This window comes from Papio anubis, chromosome 6 (genome assembly GCF_008728515.1).
Source record: "Papio anubis isolate 15944 chromosome 6, Panubis1.0, whole genome shotgun sequence".
Classification (NCBI taxonomy): domain Eukaryota; kingdom Metazoa; phylum Chordata; class Mammalia; order Primates; family Cercopithecidae; genus Papio; species Papio anubis.
Genome location: NC_044981.1, coordinates 153228143 through 153240557, shown reverse-complemented (window position 1 = coordinate 153240557; position 12415 = coordinate 153228143). Strand labels below are relative to the sequence as shown.

At 42.2% G+C, this 12415-nt stretch overlaps 1 long non-coding RNA gene across 2 annotated transcripts; it reads left to right on the top strand.

Annotated features, from left to right (window-relative positions):
* Nucleotides 1-2516: 2516 nt before the first annotated feature.
* On the top strand, nt 2517-12073 carry LOC103884110. Of its 2 annotated transcripts, none has more exons than XR_004184450.1 (4): nt 2517-2722; nt 3913-3959; nt 9818-9951; nt 11891-12073. It is a non-coding gene; the product is annotated as an uncharacterized LOC103884110 (long non-coding RNA). The 2 variants fall into 2 exon arrangements; XR_646593.4 differs by lacking the exon at nt 2517-2722 and adding an exon at nt 2844-2921.
* The last annotated feature ends 342 nt before the right edge of the window (nt 12074-12415 follow it).

Sequence of the window (12415 nt, the reverse complement as noted above, 5' to 3'; positions counted from 1 at the left end):
TCTGTTATTGTAGAAAGCCTTCTAAAATGGTTCCAGTGCAAGAAATCCTAGTTGAAGTCCTAGCGACAGGAGCTCTGGACTAGAAACCTCATTTATGGTAGAGGTGGCTACCAAAGCCTTCAGCATGGTGAGTTCACCCAGGGAGCAATTACAGAATGGGAGGAGACAAAAACAGGATGGTGGATGATTGAGGAACTCCAGTAGTTAATGAGCCTGCCAAGGAGGCTAAGAGGAGAGTTAGAGACAAGGCAGGAGAACGTCAGGTCTCAGAAGTAAATGGGAAAGAAGTGTTTAATGAAGAAGAGGACTTTGCTTATGGCCATGATAGACTAACAGGGACCAGATTTACCCTCCTTCTTTAAACAGCTACCAAAACAGACAAGGTGTATACAACCATGGTTCTCAGACGTTCAACGATGGTTTTCAGGCAGCACAGGGCAGTGATCCCTGAGAGAAGAGAAATAAATGAGGTACGTCTCCTGAAATTGACACAGCCAGCTGCCTGAGTTTCCAGGCTCCAGGCAGGGAGGCAGGAGCAACAGAGCTTGATGGTCTTCCTGGGTCAAGGAGAAAGAAGTGAGAGTTCGGGGAGACCAATTTAGTCTCTCTTCTCTCTTCTTCCAGAGAGCTTTGAAACCTGTGATCACACTGAGCTCTCCCTGGGACCTGGAACCAGCTGCGAACAGCCTCACGAGTGGGTGACAGCATGGCAGGCAGCCGAGGTGGGAGAAGTGATAGAGGGGCCCATTCTGCCTGGAGAGTGCACGTCCATGGGTGAAAGGAGGGTCAGCTTTTCAGGTGTCGAAGGACTGGGTACAGGGGTGATGCAGGCTGAGTGGATTCTCAGGGTCTTTGGGACTGCCAGGGTCCTAGCCAGGGCAGGCACCTCCTTCTCCCCAGACTGGTGGCTGCTCTGACTCAAGTTTGTCTTTGGAGAAACTTGTCTGGGGTTCAACACACCTATTTGTTAATTTCATGGTAAGAAACAGCTGAAAGAAGCCCACCCACCAGCTCTGTGGGAGAGAGACATGGCTACCATTTTGTCCAACGTTCGTTCTCCAAATCACTGTGTCGTGTTTTCGTCTATGCAGTCCCTAAGCTGACCCCATCCTTGCGTACCTCAGAGGCAGTGACAGGCCAAAGGCCTCCTTACTTTGGTGTCAGTCATTAGTTAGGACCAATATCCTTATACAGAGGCAGTGATCCCCAAATCAATCTGCCCAAGAACCTGAGCTGTAGGTGCCAAAGACCTAGTGCTGCCGGCATCAGCGCACAGAGCCACGAAGTTGCACAGACCGGAGGGAAAAGCAAAGCCGAACCTCCACCCAGAAAGCCAACTCTAAGAGTGGGCCAGGGGCTGTTCACTCCCGGCCATTCCGGAGCCTGGCCAGGTGAGACAGCTCTGGGAGGCTGAGAGGATGGGGCTGAGGAACTGATGGGAAGCGAGACCCAGGACCATGCCAAGCTCTGCCACCTTGCCTACATCATGATGCTGGACTAACTACAATTCTGGTTAGTGATGTGTGTGTGTTTCCTCGACAGCAGGTCAATTAAGTGGGGAGAAAGGCTCTATGATGTTCACATAATGTTCATCACCCACTATATTAGTTTCTGAATTTCTACCCAGAACACTTGTGCCTGTCAGATAAGACAGCAGTTCAATTAGCCTCCAAATGTCACAATTTCTAGTAATTACAGTCATGCACAAACAATAGAAAAAGCTCAACAATGGGTCTGATCTGAAACATTAACTTTCAAAAATGCTCACAAATGAATCATTTCATCTATAATCAACTTCTATTTTATTTTTTTCTCCTAGAGATAGAAAATAGATAATTACTGAGAAAAGAATTGGGGAAACTTTCCACGCACATAATTTGTGTCTAGAAACATAGACACAAACATTTCTTTGGAATGTACAAAATGATTCCACATACAATCTGTTATCCTTGTAGAGAACCTTCTAAAATGGACTCGGTGCAAGAAATCTGAGTGGAAAAACAGCTGTGGTTTCAGGCATGTCAAACCTGAAATATGCATGTATGCATGTGTGGGTGTCCATGTATGCTCCCCATAATAGGACCCTGTTCTCCTCACTCTCTGTGTAACCCACGCATAAGTGGGCATGAAATGATTAAATAACAAAACCCCAAGCTGCCATACCCAAGGAGAATGTCTGATAGAGCAACATTTAAAAGTAGCATAGAGTCAGTGACTGCTATGCAGTGGGAAGACTTGGTAACTATAGCAACTTGCTTTAGAAGTTGTTCTTTCCCTGCCAAAAATCAGGTAAGCCTTGTCAGCACTCCCACTGACACACCACAGGGAGACAGAAGCTATTCAAGAGAGGCAGCAGGCCAGCCACACAAAGGGCACATGAAGGAAAGTAAACCTCCTTAACTTTCTGCCCTACTTGGGTCTATGAAGGAGCAAATGATGAACAAGAATGAGCAGTACAGCTGAGGAAGGCTGAACATAGAGGATTTGGAACTCTTGAAACAGAATGAGAATTATGTGTAATGAATACACCAGCCCAATTGTGACCATTCTAATACAAACTGGCATGGAACACAGGGAAAGATCAGCACACAATCAGGAACCAGGATGAGTTATTAATAGGACCCAGACAGGGTACGGGTATTTCCTTCAGGCTCCCAGAAAAGGCTTCACCAACTCCACAGGAAGGAGGACTGGAGTTAACACCAGTAACCCACCATATATGGTTAGATTTTGTAGTTGGCAGCAATTTTTTTTTAAGTTTAACTTAGTAAACTGCATAGTTGATCCCGTAGAAGAATCTTAGTTCTTCTCATCAAATACTTTATATTAAAAATCCTGGAGCAAATATGGTTAAATGAATGTTGCTATGCCAGGTGAAGCCCAGTGACCTTCAGTAAGCTGGTCTCTGAAGTCAGCAGAAGGTAGGCATCTCTCATACTGAGAGATGTCCAATACAGTGTACTGTATTGGACACGGCCGGAGGCTCAGCTCATGCAACTCACTGCAGCACTCAATGTAGTTGACTATCTCCTCCTCATCAAACATTCCCTCCATGTGACTTCAGGAGAACTCACTCTCCTGTTTTCCTCCGACCCCACCAAGGCTTTTGCTCCCTTCCCTTTGTAGGATCTTCCTTCTACTCCCCAACTCTAGGTGACCTAAGTCTTGGAAGTCTTCCTCTTCCATTTCCTATATGGCCTCATTTAATGTCGTGGTTCTCACCGCCTCTGTGTACTGATGACTCCTGTTAATATCTGTAACTCTAGCCGGGTGTGGTGGCTCACACCTGTAATCCCAGCACTTTGGGAGCCCGAGGTGGGTGGATCACTATAGGTCAGGAGTTTGAGACCAGCCTGACCAACATGATGAAACGCTGTCTCTACTGAAAAAATACAAAATTAGCTGGGCGTGGTGGTGCACACTTGAAATCCCAGATATTTCAGAGGTTGAGGCAGGAGAATCTATTGCACCCGGGAAGCAGAGGTTGTAGTGAGCCGAGATTGCACCACTGCACTCCATATTGGGTGACAAGAGGGAAACTCTGTCTCAAAAAAAAAAAAAAATCTGCAGCTCTTGGACTCAAGACTGCTGTAGCTGACCTCCCTCTCAGTATGTCCGCATGAATGTCTAACAGGTGTCACAAACATGGCATGCCCCAAACTGTCTTCTCTTAGTAGACAGATAGTTCCACCATCAAAGTACCTCCCAAATCAGAGCCCTCCAAGTCTGCTCCTCAGCCGCCATCTGCCCCCAGTCAACACTGGATTGCTCCCGTGGCCTCCTGAGTTCCCTGCCTTTGCCCGTGCCCTTTTCTGCAGTTTATTCTCCATACCGCAGCCAGGTTCTTTTAAAAATACAAATCAGACCCCATCACTACCTTGTTCAAAACCTTCCCATGTTTTTGTGTTGCAGGAGGAATAAAAACCCAAGTTCTCGCCGCAGCCGCTGAGCATGAGCAGGTGCGCTTCCTCTTCAACTCCCTACCCTCTCCTCTTGGCTCACTCTGCTCCTGACATGTGGGCCTTCTCTGCTGCTGCAAACATGACTGCAGAGCCTCCCACTTGCTGTTATCTCTGCCTGGAATGCCTGGAATCACTCATTCCCTTTATTCCAGTTTCTGTTCTCTCCTTAGAGAGAACCACTCTGCCTATTTTATTTAACAACCCCCACCCCTACATTCCATTCTATCCCTTTATCCTGGTTTATTTTTCTTTGCCACACTAGTCACTGCCTATATTATCATAGGTAATTTGACTCCCTAAGTAGAATGTGAGGTTTATAAAAACAGGGACTTTTTGTTGTTGTTCACTGCTTCCCCCCTAGGACACATGAATAGTGCCTGGCACATGGTGGGTGATCAGCAAATATCTATAAATGAATGAATAAACACACACATAAACAAAACAACTGTATTTTTGTGTAACACATTGGCTGTGACACATAATGGTCCAGCAGTTTTTAAACTTCTTTTGATTTTGTTGCTAAATGGTCTGGTTTCTTTAACAAATCAGGTAATAAGATAAATCATACTGCCAGAGAATTAACAACATTTGGGGTTAAACATGGCTCTATTCCATTCCTTTGCTATAAAAGAGATTTCAGAAATTTAGCTAATAGAGGACTCTGAGTAGAATTAGAAGTAGGATTTTAGATCTGGAAGAGTCTTCTCCCTATATCCTCCTCCCCAAAAGCAAATATAAACTGTGCCTTCCAACCTGCGTGAGTTAGGAGGAACCTGTCCTAAGCTCATTCCCCAAGGCATCCTGGTAATACAGGTGCCTTTCCCAGAGGACTTCTTCTAGTTGCTAAAAATAAATAAATAAAATTCCCTCTATATAATTACAGAATTTTAAATTTTAACTACCATGTACTGAGCATTAATGATACGCCACCTGTTTGACATTCACTTGTTTAATCCTCATGGCAATCTTGTGAGGTGTTACTGTTAGCAGTCCATTTCACAGATGAGAAAACCAAAGCACAGAGAGGCTAAATGGCTTGTCCAAGGTTACAAAGCTAGTAAGATATATAGCTGGGATTCAAGTCAAGGAGGTTTGATTTTAACATTCACGCTCTTCATCACCGGCGCAGTCTCTCTGTACTTAGCTACAAGAGGCCTTACAGACCACTAGGTTGAAATGCCTCATTTTAACAATGAAAACCCTAAGGTAATGAAAAGCTGGGTGACTTGACTGAGGTCACACCATAGGTAAGAGATGGCTGGTGGGAAGTGGGAGTGGGAGGTCCAGGTCCACGTTCCCTGCTCTTCCCAGTTGGCTTGAAAGATCCCAGTAAGAGATTACTGCCGCTGGAGAGTGAGTGGTAAAGGAGTTTTATGATGGAACCAGTACTAACTACCAACTGCTAAATATAGGGCCAATGGAGCATTTTATAAAAGTGGCTAAGATTAAATAAAGCAAATATTTGGAACTTTATCTTAGCTCAGTTTAAGAAGGAAAGAATGCCTTTTGTAATTTTTTTTTTCCTTTTTACTTCTTTCATTATAAGGTAGTGTCTGGTGTCTACTTCAAAAGTACATTTAACTAAGCTTCATTCTATTGTTTTCATGTATAATGAGTGATTATACATCTTTTAAACTTGGTGCAGACTATGCTCTCTCTGTTTCTTAATTTTGTTACATTCACAGACTACTTTGTGTTGCCCAGATGGAGTCTTAGTGCTAAATAGCATTGCCGGACACAGTCTGATTTAACAATACCCAAACATACAAGGTGAAATATGAGACCCTGAGCAAGTCACTCATTTCCTCTGGGCTGCAGTTTCCTCATCTTTAACTCAAGGGGATGGAGCTACATGGTGTCCATCTAACTCTGTGGTGCCTTCTAATTCTATACACAGAATAATAACCATAGTTATAAGTAACACTTATTTAACTATTACCAGGCACTGTGATAAATGATTTATGTGCATTTCCCTTTAAATCCTCACAGCATCACTAAAAAATGGGTACTACTATTGACCCAATTTTACAGATGAAAAAGCTAAAGCTTAGAGAGGTTAAGAAACTTGCCCAAGGCCACATACATAGCAAGTGAGTAGCAGAGCTGGGATGCAAAGGCTGGCAGTCCACCCCAGATCCTATACTCCTAACCACCATGAGGTGGGAAGGTGCTCTTTCACAAAACCGTGGAGAGCAGAGGCACCCACAGAGCACCTTCCATTATAGTACAGATGGAGAAATGACAGCCAAGAGAATTTGAGTGGCTTGTCCAAAGACACATTGCCAGGCAGTGGAAAGCTGACATGAATTCTCTTCTGGGCTATTTACTATGGCTGTTCCATCAGGTCAACTCTGGAGAATGGTCATCTCCTCAATCAACAAGCTTCTGATTAGATCCTAGGCTTGTTTTACTCATCTTTTGTCTGGGAACAAAGTAAAAATAGATTTTCGCAATCAAGAACACAATCCCATTTACAATGGCCACAAGAAAAATAAAATCAAATGCCCAGGAATACATCTAACCAACGAAGTGAAAAACGTCTACAAGAAGAACTATAAAAGACTGCGAAAAAAAATCAGAGATGACACAAACAAATAGAAAAACATTCCATGCTCATGGATTGAAAGAATCAGTATCGGCCGGGCGCGGTGGCTCAAGCCTGTAATCCCAGCACTTTGGGAGGCCGAGACGGGCGGATCACGAGGTCGGGAGATCGAGACCATCCTGGCGAACACGGTGAAACCCCGTCTCTACTAAAAAAAATACAAAAAACTAGCCGGGCGAGGCGGCGGGCGCCTGTAGTCCCAGCTACTCGGGAGACTGAGGCAGGAGAATGGCGTAAACCCGGGGGGCGGAGCTTGCAGTGAGCCGAGATCCGGCCACTGCACTCCAGCCCGGGCGACAGAGCCAGACTCCGTCTCAAAAAAAAAAAAAAATCAGTATCATTAAAACAGACTTACTACCCAAAGTAATCTAGAGATTCAGTGCTATACCTATCAAGCCACTAATATCAGTTTTCACAGAACTAGAAAAAACTATTCTAAAATTCGTATGGAAACAAAAAAGATTCCAAATGGTCAAAGCAATTCTAAGCAAAGAGAACAAAACTTGAGGCATCACATTTCCTGACTTCAAACTATACTATAAGGCTACAGTAACCAAAAAGCATGGTACTGGTACAAAAACAGACACACAGGCCAATGGAACAGAATAGAGAACTGAGAAACAAGGCCACACACCTACAGCCATCTGATCTTTGACGAAGTTGACAAAAGTAAGCCACAGGGAAAGAACTCCTATTCAATAAATGGTGCTGGGATAGCTGCCTAGCCATACGCAGCATGGCTGGGTTTTATAAGGACCCCCTACCTTTCATCATATACAAAAAGTAACTCGAGATGGATTAAAGACCTAAACATTAGACCTGAAACTATATGAATCCTGGAAGAAAACCTAGGAAACATCATTCTGGACATCAGCCTTGGGAAAGAATTTATGACTAAGTTCTCAAAAGCACCTGCAACAAAAACAAAAATTGATATATGGGACCTAATTAAACTAAAGAGCTTCTCTACAGCAAAACAAACTATCAAGAGAGTAAGCAGACAATCTACAGAATGTGAGAAAATATTCAAAAACTGCATCTGACAAAGGTGTAATATTCAGAATCCATAAGGAACTTAAATCAACAAGCAAAAAAAAAAGTAACTCTATTAAGAATTGGCAAAAGATATGAACAGAAACCTCAAAAGAGGTTTAGCGGTCAACCAACATGAAAACATGCTCCACATCGCTAATCACCAGAGAAATGCAAACCAAAACCATGATGAGGTACTATCTCACACGAGTTATCCATGGCTATTATTAAAAAGTCAAAAAACCACAGATGCTGGTGAGACTGCGGAGAAAAGGGAATGCTTCTACACTGTAGGGCGGAATGGAAATCAGTCCAGCTACTGTGGAAAGCAGTTTGGAAATTTCTCAAAGAACTTAAAACAGAACTACCATTTGACCCAGCAATCCCATTAGTGGGTATATAACTAAAATAAAATAAATCATTCTACCAAAAAGACGCATGCACTCATATGTTCATTGCAGGACTATTCTCAATAGCAAAGACATGGAATCAACCTAGGTGCCCATCAATGGTGATTTGGATAAAGAAAATGTGGCACATATACACTATGGAATACTACAGCCATAAAAAGAACAAAATCATGTCCTTTAAGGCAATATGGATGCAGCTGGAGGCCATTATTCTAAGCAAATTAATGCAGAAACAGAAAACCAAATACCACATCTTCTCACTTATGAGATCTAAACGATGGGTACTCATGGACATAAAGATGGGAACAACAGACACTGGGAACTACTAGAGCAGGGAGGGAGGTGGGCAAGGGTTGAAAAACTATTGGGTACTATGCTTAGGACCTGGGTGATGGGATCAATCATACTCCAAACCTCAGCATCACACAATATACCCAGGTAACACACCTGCACATGTACCCCCGAATCAAAAAGCTGAAATTATTTTAAAAACTAGATAAAATCTATGTTTCTACCAAGAAAATAAATTTTGGAAGTTTATGCATCTCCCACACATTTGATTTGTATTTTCATGACTGACTTAAGCTTGACCCCATGTGTCCTTCTTTCAAGAAAAATCACATTTTATTTGCAATTTGGATTCAGAATTCTTTCTGTGTTTCACAAGGATCTCTTTGGTTGTCAATGTCATGTTCAGTGCTTCTCCACAGAACTTTACCCACAAGTCCACGGAAAGATGGTATACAGAAGGCTGAGGCTGAACTGAACTTAAAGTGCCTGCATGTTCTCCACAGGCTAAGCCCTAAAATAGTGTTCTCCATCACACTATCTACAGACTTCTGAATTTAAGATCACTTTCAGATTAGAGCAATGATTCCCAACTCTGGCCACACAATAGAATCATCTGAGGGACTTTTACAAAATAGTCATAATTTGGGACTCACCCACCACTGAAACCACTGGAAGGTCAAATTCCATTGATGGCGTTTGAGTGGGAACATGACACAGGAAATATTACATTTTAGGAATGTTGGTCAGGTTGCTATATCCCTAGTTGAGATCTTTACAGTACTTTTTTAGACAGTCAGGTCTACTGATGCTTAAACCTAGGTTGACAGTGTCCTGAATCATGCGTTTTCCCATGTACCTCATTCTTTCTTCCCATAGTTCCCTGGAGTTTACCTGACTTTCCTTTTTTGAAGTTCTCATTCCACATAGAACAGTTTGTAGAAAAGTATGTGTCCCAATACCACTCCCTATTTTACTAATCTTGGAGAGATATTTTATTCACGTGTCACAACACTCAAAAGGCACACAATATAGAGCCAAACACTACTAGCCTGCCTACTTCTCCGTCTTTCGGCCTCAGTTTTCCTCCCTGAAGTCACCACATGTCTAGTTCTTGAGGTGTTCTTGCAGAGCTGGGTTATGCACGCTCAAGCAAATGTTGCATACATGGATTAACTAAAATGATATCCTTTTAAGCACTGTTCGGTAATTTGCTTTTTCCCTTTTCTCTTCTATCCCTACAACTAAGCATGTAGGCCCTTCTTCGTTTAAGTATTTTTTAAGGAGAATGAAAAGGGCAATGACGAGGGTCCAGAAAGAGGATCCAGAACCTTAAAAGTTCTCACAGTGATATTTCTGAGGCCCTTGTACCCAAGAGCTTCCTGTTTTTTCCCTTTCTTCTCTACCTGAGGGTGGAGTTATTCCAATCTTATTTTCCTAACCCCTTTCAGCCTTCTGAGTCCCTGACCCTATTCAGCGTTTTTCTTCTGTCCTTTCTTCATGATACTGACTCTCACTAGGAAGTGAGTCCGAATTTACAGTTAGGACGGAACAATGCTTATGAAGAGCAAACCATTCAGGGACTTCCGAACCTCATTTGGAAATTACACATCTCAGAGGAATTTACGATCGCCCTGAGCAACCTCTCAACACAGTAAGTTAGGCAAGTGAAGAGGGTCTGAGTTATGATGTTAAAAGTTAGAATTCAAAGAAAGGGGTAAATAGGAAAAACAATGCAAAGAGACATGTGATGCAACTTGATAAATGACTGGTTCAGGGAATGGAGAGAAAGAAGTGAACTCTCTATGCCTTAGAATCAAGATTTTAAACTCAAGAGACCGAAAGAATGGTGGGATCACCATCAAACAAGACATTCTTTGTAAAAGGCTTTCAAAAGCTGCCTTTTTTTCTAGGTTGAATACCGTACACATCAGATTTTGGAGGCAGACCAAGCATGGGAAAATCTGTGGAGTAACAGTTTGTCTCCAACCCTTCTCTGTACCTTTTCTGTCCCACCCTTCTGCCTGACTCCATGAGCCATTCTTCCACTGGATTGCCTGTCATCTAACTCTTGCTAAAGTGATGAACAGTATCTGGTGTGGGCTGATAAACCCAAAAGTGCACCCTCTCCCAGGGGTAGCTACAATTTAAAAGGAAACTCAGGAAGAAATAAAAAAGACTTAAGACCAAAAAAAAAAAAAAAAAAAAAAATGCATCTACAAGAGTGGAAGAATGGTATTAATGTGTCCTAGGGTTAATTTTTTAGACAAGCTGGTAGACCTCAGAACACATGGTGGTTTGTTAATCACAAGGTTAATTTTGTTCTATTGGGACCACTTAATTCCAAAGCTTCTCTTGCCTGAACACAGACTATAGCCTACTGATGGGGTTTTAGGCCTATTATTCTGTGAAGCACAAAGTCACTTTGTAGCCATCCATTCAGTTATTTTAAAATATAACAATAGAGGCTGAATAATTTTCTTCTGTATTTCCTGATAGTCTTTTTGGTGGAATTTTCTGTGGTCCAAATTGGCCTTCCCTTACTGGGACTATATAACATTTAATATCTTGTTTAAAAAGAGAGAAAGCTTCATCATTACATCCAAAACTTTAATAAAGACACATGGCTCTTCTAAAGAGAAAACTGCCCACATTCCTAGTAAGTTGAACATGACTAAAATAGCTGATCTGTTATTAAGGGCATGTACCCTCAGACCAGAGCCAGAAAGTCAATAGTGCACACATTCAACAGTCACCAATTCAAATCCAGCTGAGTTTACCAAAGGTCCAGCTAACGTAGATGTATAAACTGCTTAACCTCTAGGCATCTGACCTTGAAAATATTCACACTGTATAAGAAGCAGCATCACACAGTGGTGAAGAGCGCAGGCACTGGCGCCAGGCTATTTGGGCTCAGATACTAGTTCTATCAGTTACAGCATTCCCCCTTATCCGTGGGGGTACATTCCAAGACCCCCCAGTGGATGCTGTAAACCAGATAGTACTGAACCCTATAGATACTATGTTTTATCCATACAGCCATATCTATGATAAAGTTTATTAGGCACAGAGATTAACAACTACTAATAAAATAGAATAAAAGTTATGTGAATGTAGTCTCTCTCCAAAAATAACTTACTGTGCTAACTCTTCTTCTTGTGGTGATGTGAGATGATAAAATGCCTACGTGCTGAAATAAAGTAAGGTGAATGAGGTAGGCATTGTGACATAGTGTTAGGCTACTACTGACCTTCTACCAACATGTCAGAAGGCTCATCTGCTTCAGGGGATCCTGGATCACTGAGGCATGGTGATGTCAGGATTTTGACATCATGTCATCACCTGCTTCAGGTGATCCTGGATCATTGAGCCATCATGATCCATGGCTGGATGTCAGAACAGCTCATGTCATTAATGGCCAGGTAGTGTATCCAGCATGAATACGCTGGATAAAGGGATGATTAACGTGCTGTGTGGGACAAAGAGGGGTGGCACAAGATTGCATCACACTACTCAGAACAGTGCATAACTTAAAATTCATGAATTATTTCTGGAATTTTCCATTTACCTGTATTATTATTTCTGGACTGCAGGTAACTGAAACCTCAGACAGCAAAACTGTGGATAAGGGAGGACTACTGTACTACTTGGGTGACCTCGAGACATGTATTGGATTCTGCAAAATGTGGACCACAGTAATAACTACTCTGTAGAATGGCTGTGAATATAACATAATACATTTAATTACATAGAATGGAGCACAGCACATCATGCCATATAAGTGTTAGTTGTGTTTTTACTTAATAATAGAAACATTTTATATTCAGATTTTGTGGGCAATTTTGCAATCAATTTTAGTTTGTAAAAATGTGACCAATGGAAAAAAAGTATTAGCTTTTTAAATTATTTCTCCCTCTTCTACTGTAAGGTTTCCCTCTGACATCCCAGGGTCTAGTAATGGCGTCCACATGTGGCAATAAACCATAGCAGGTTACAGTTCAGGCGATTATGATTATCTCCAATGCTGTTTTTTTCTTGTGAGAAAACCTAAGAGCTGCTTCCCATGGTATACCTTCCGCTTCCTCCAAACTTGCCCTTTTGTCATGGTTCAATAATTT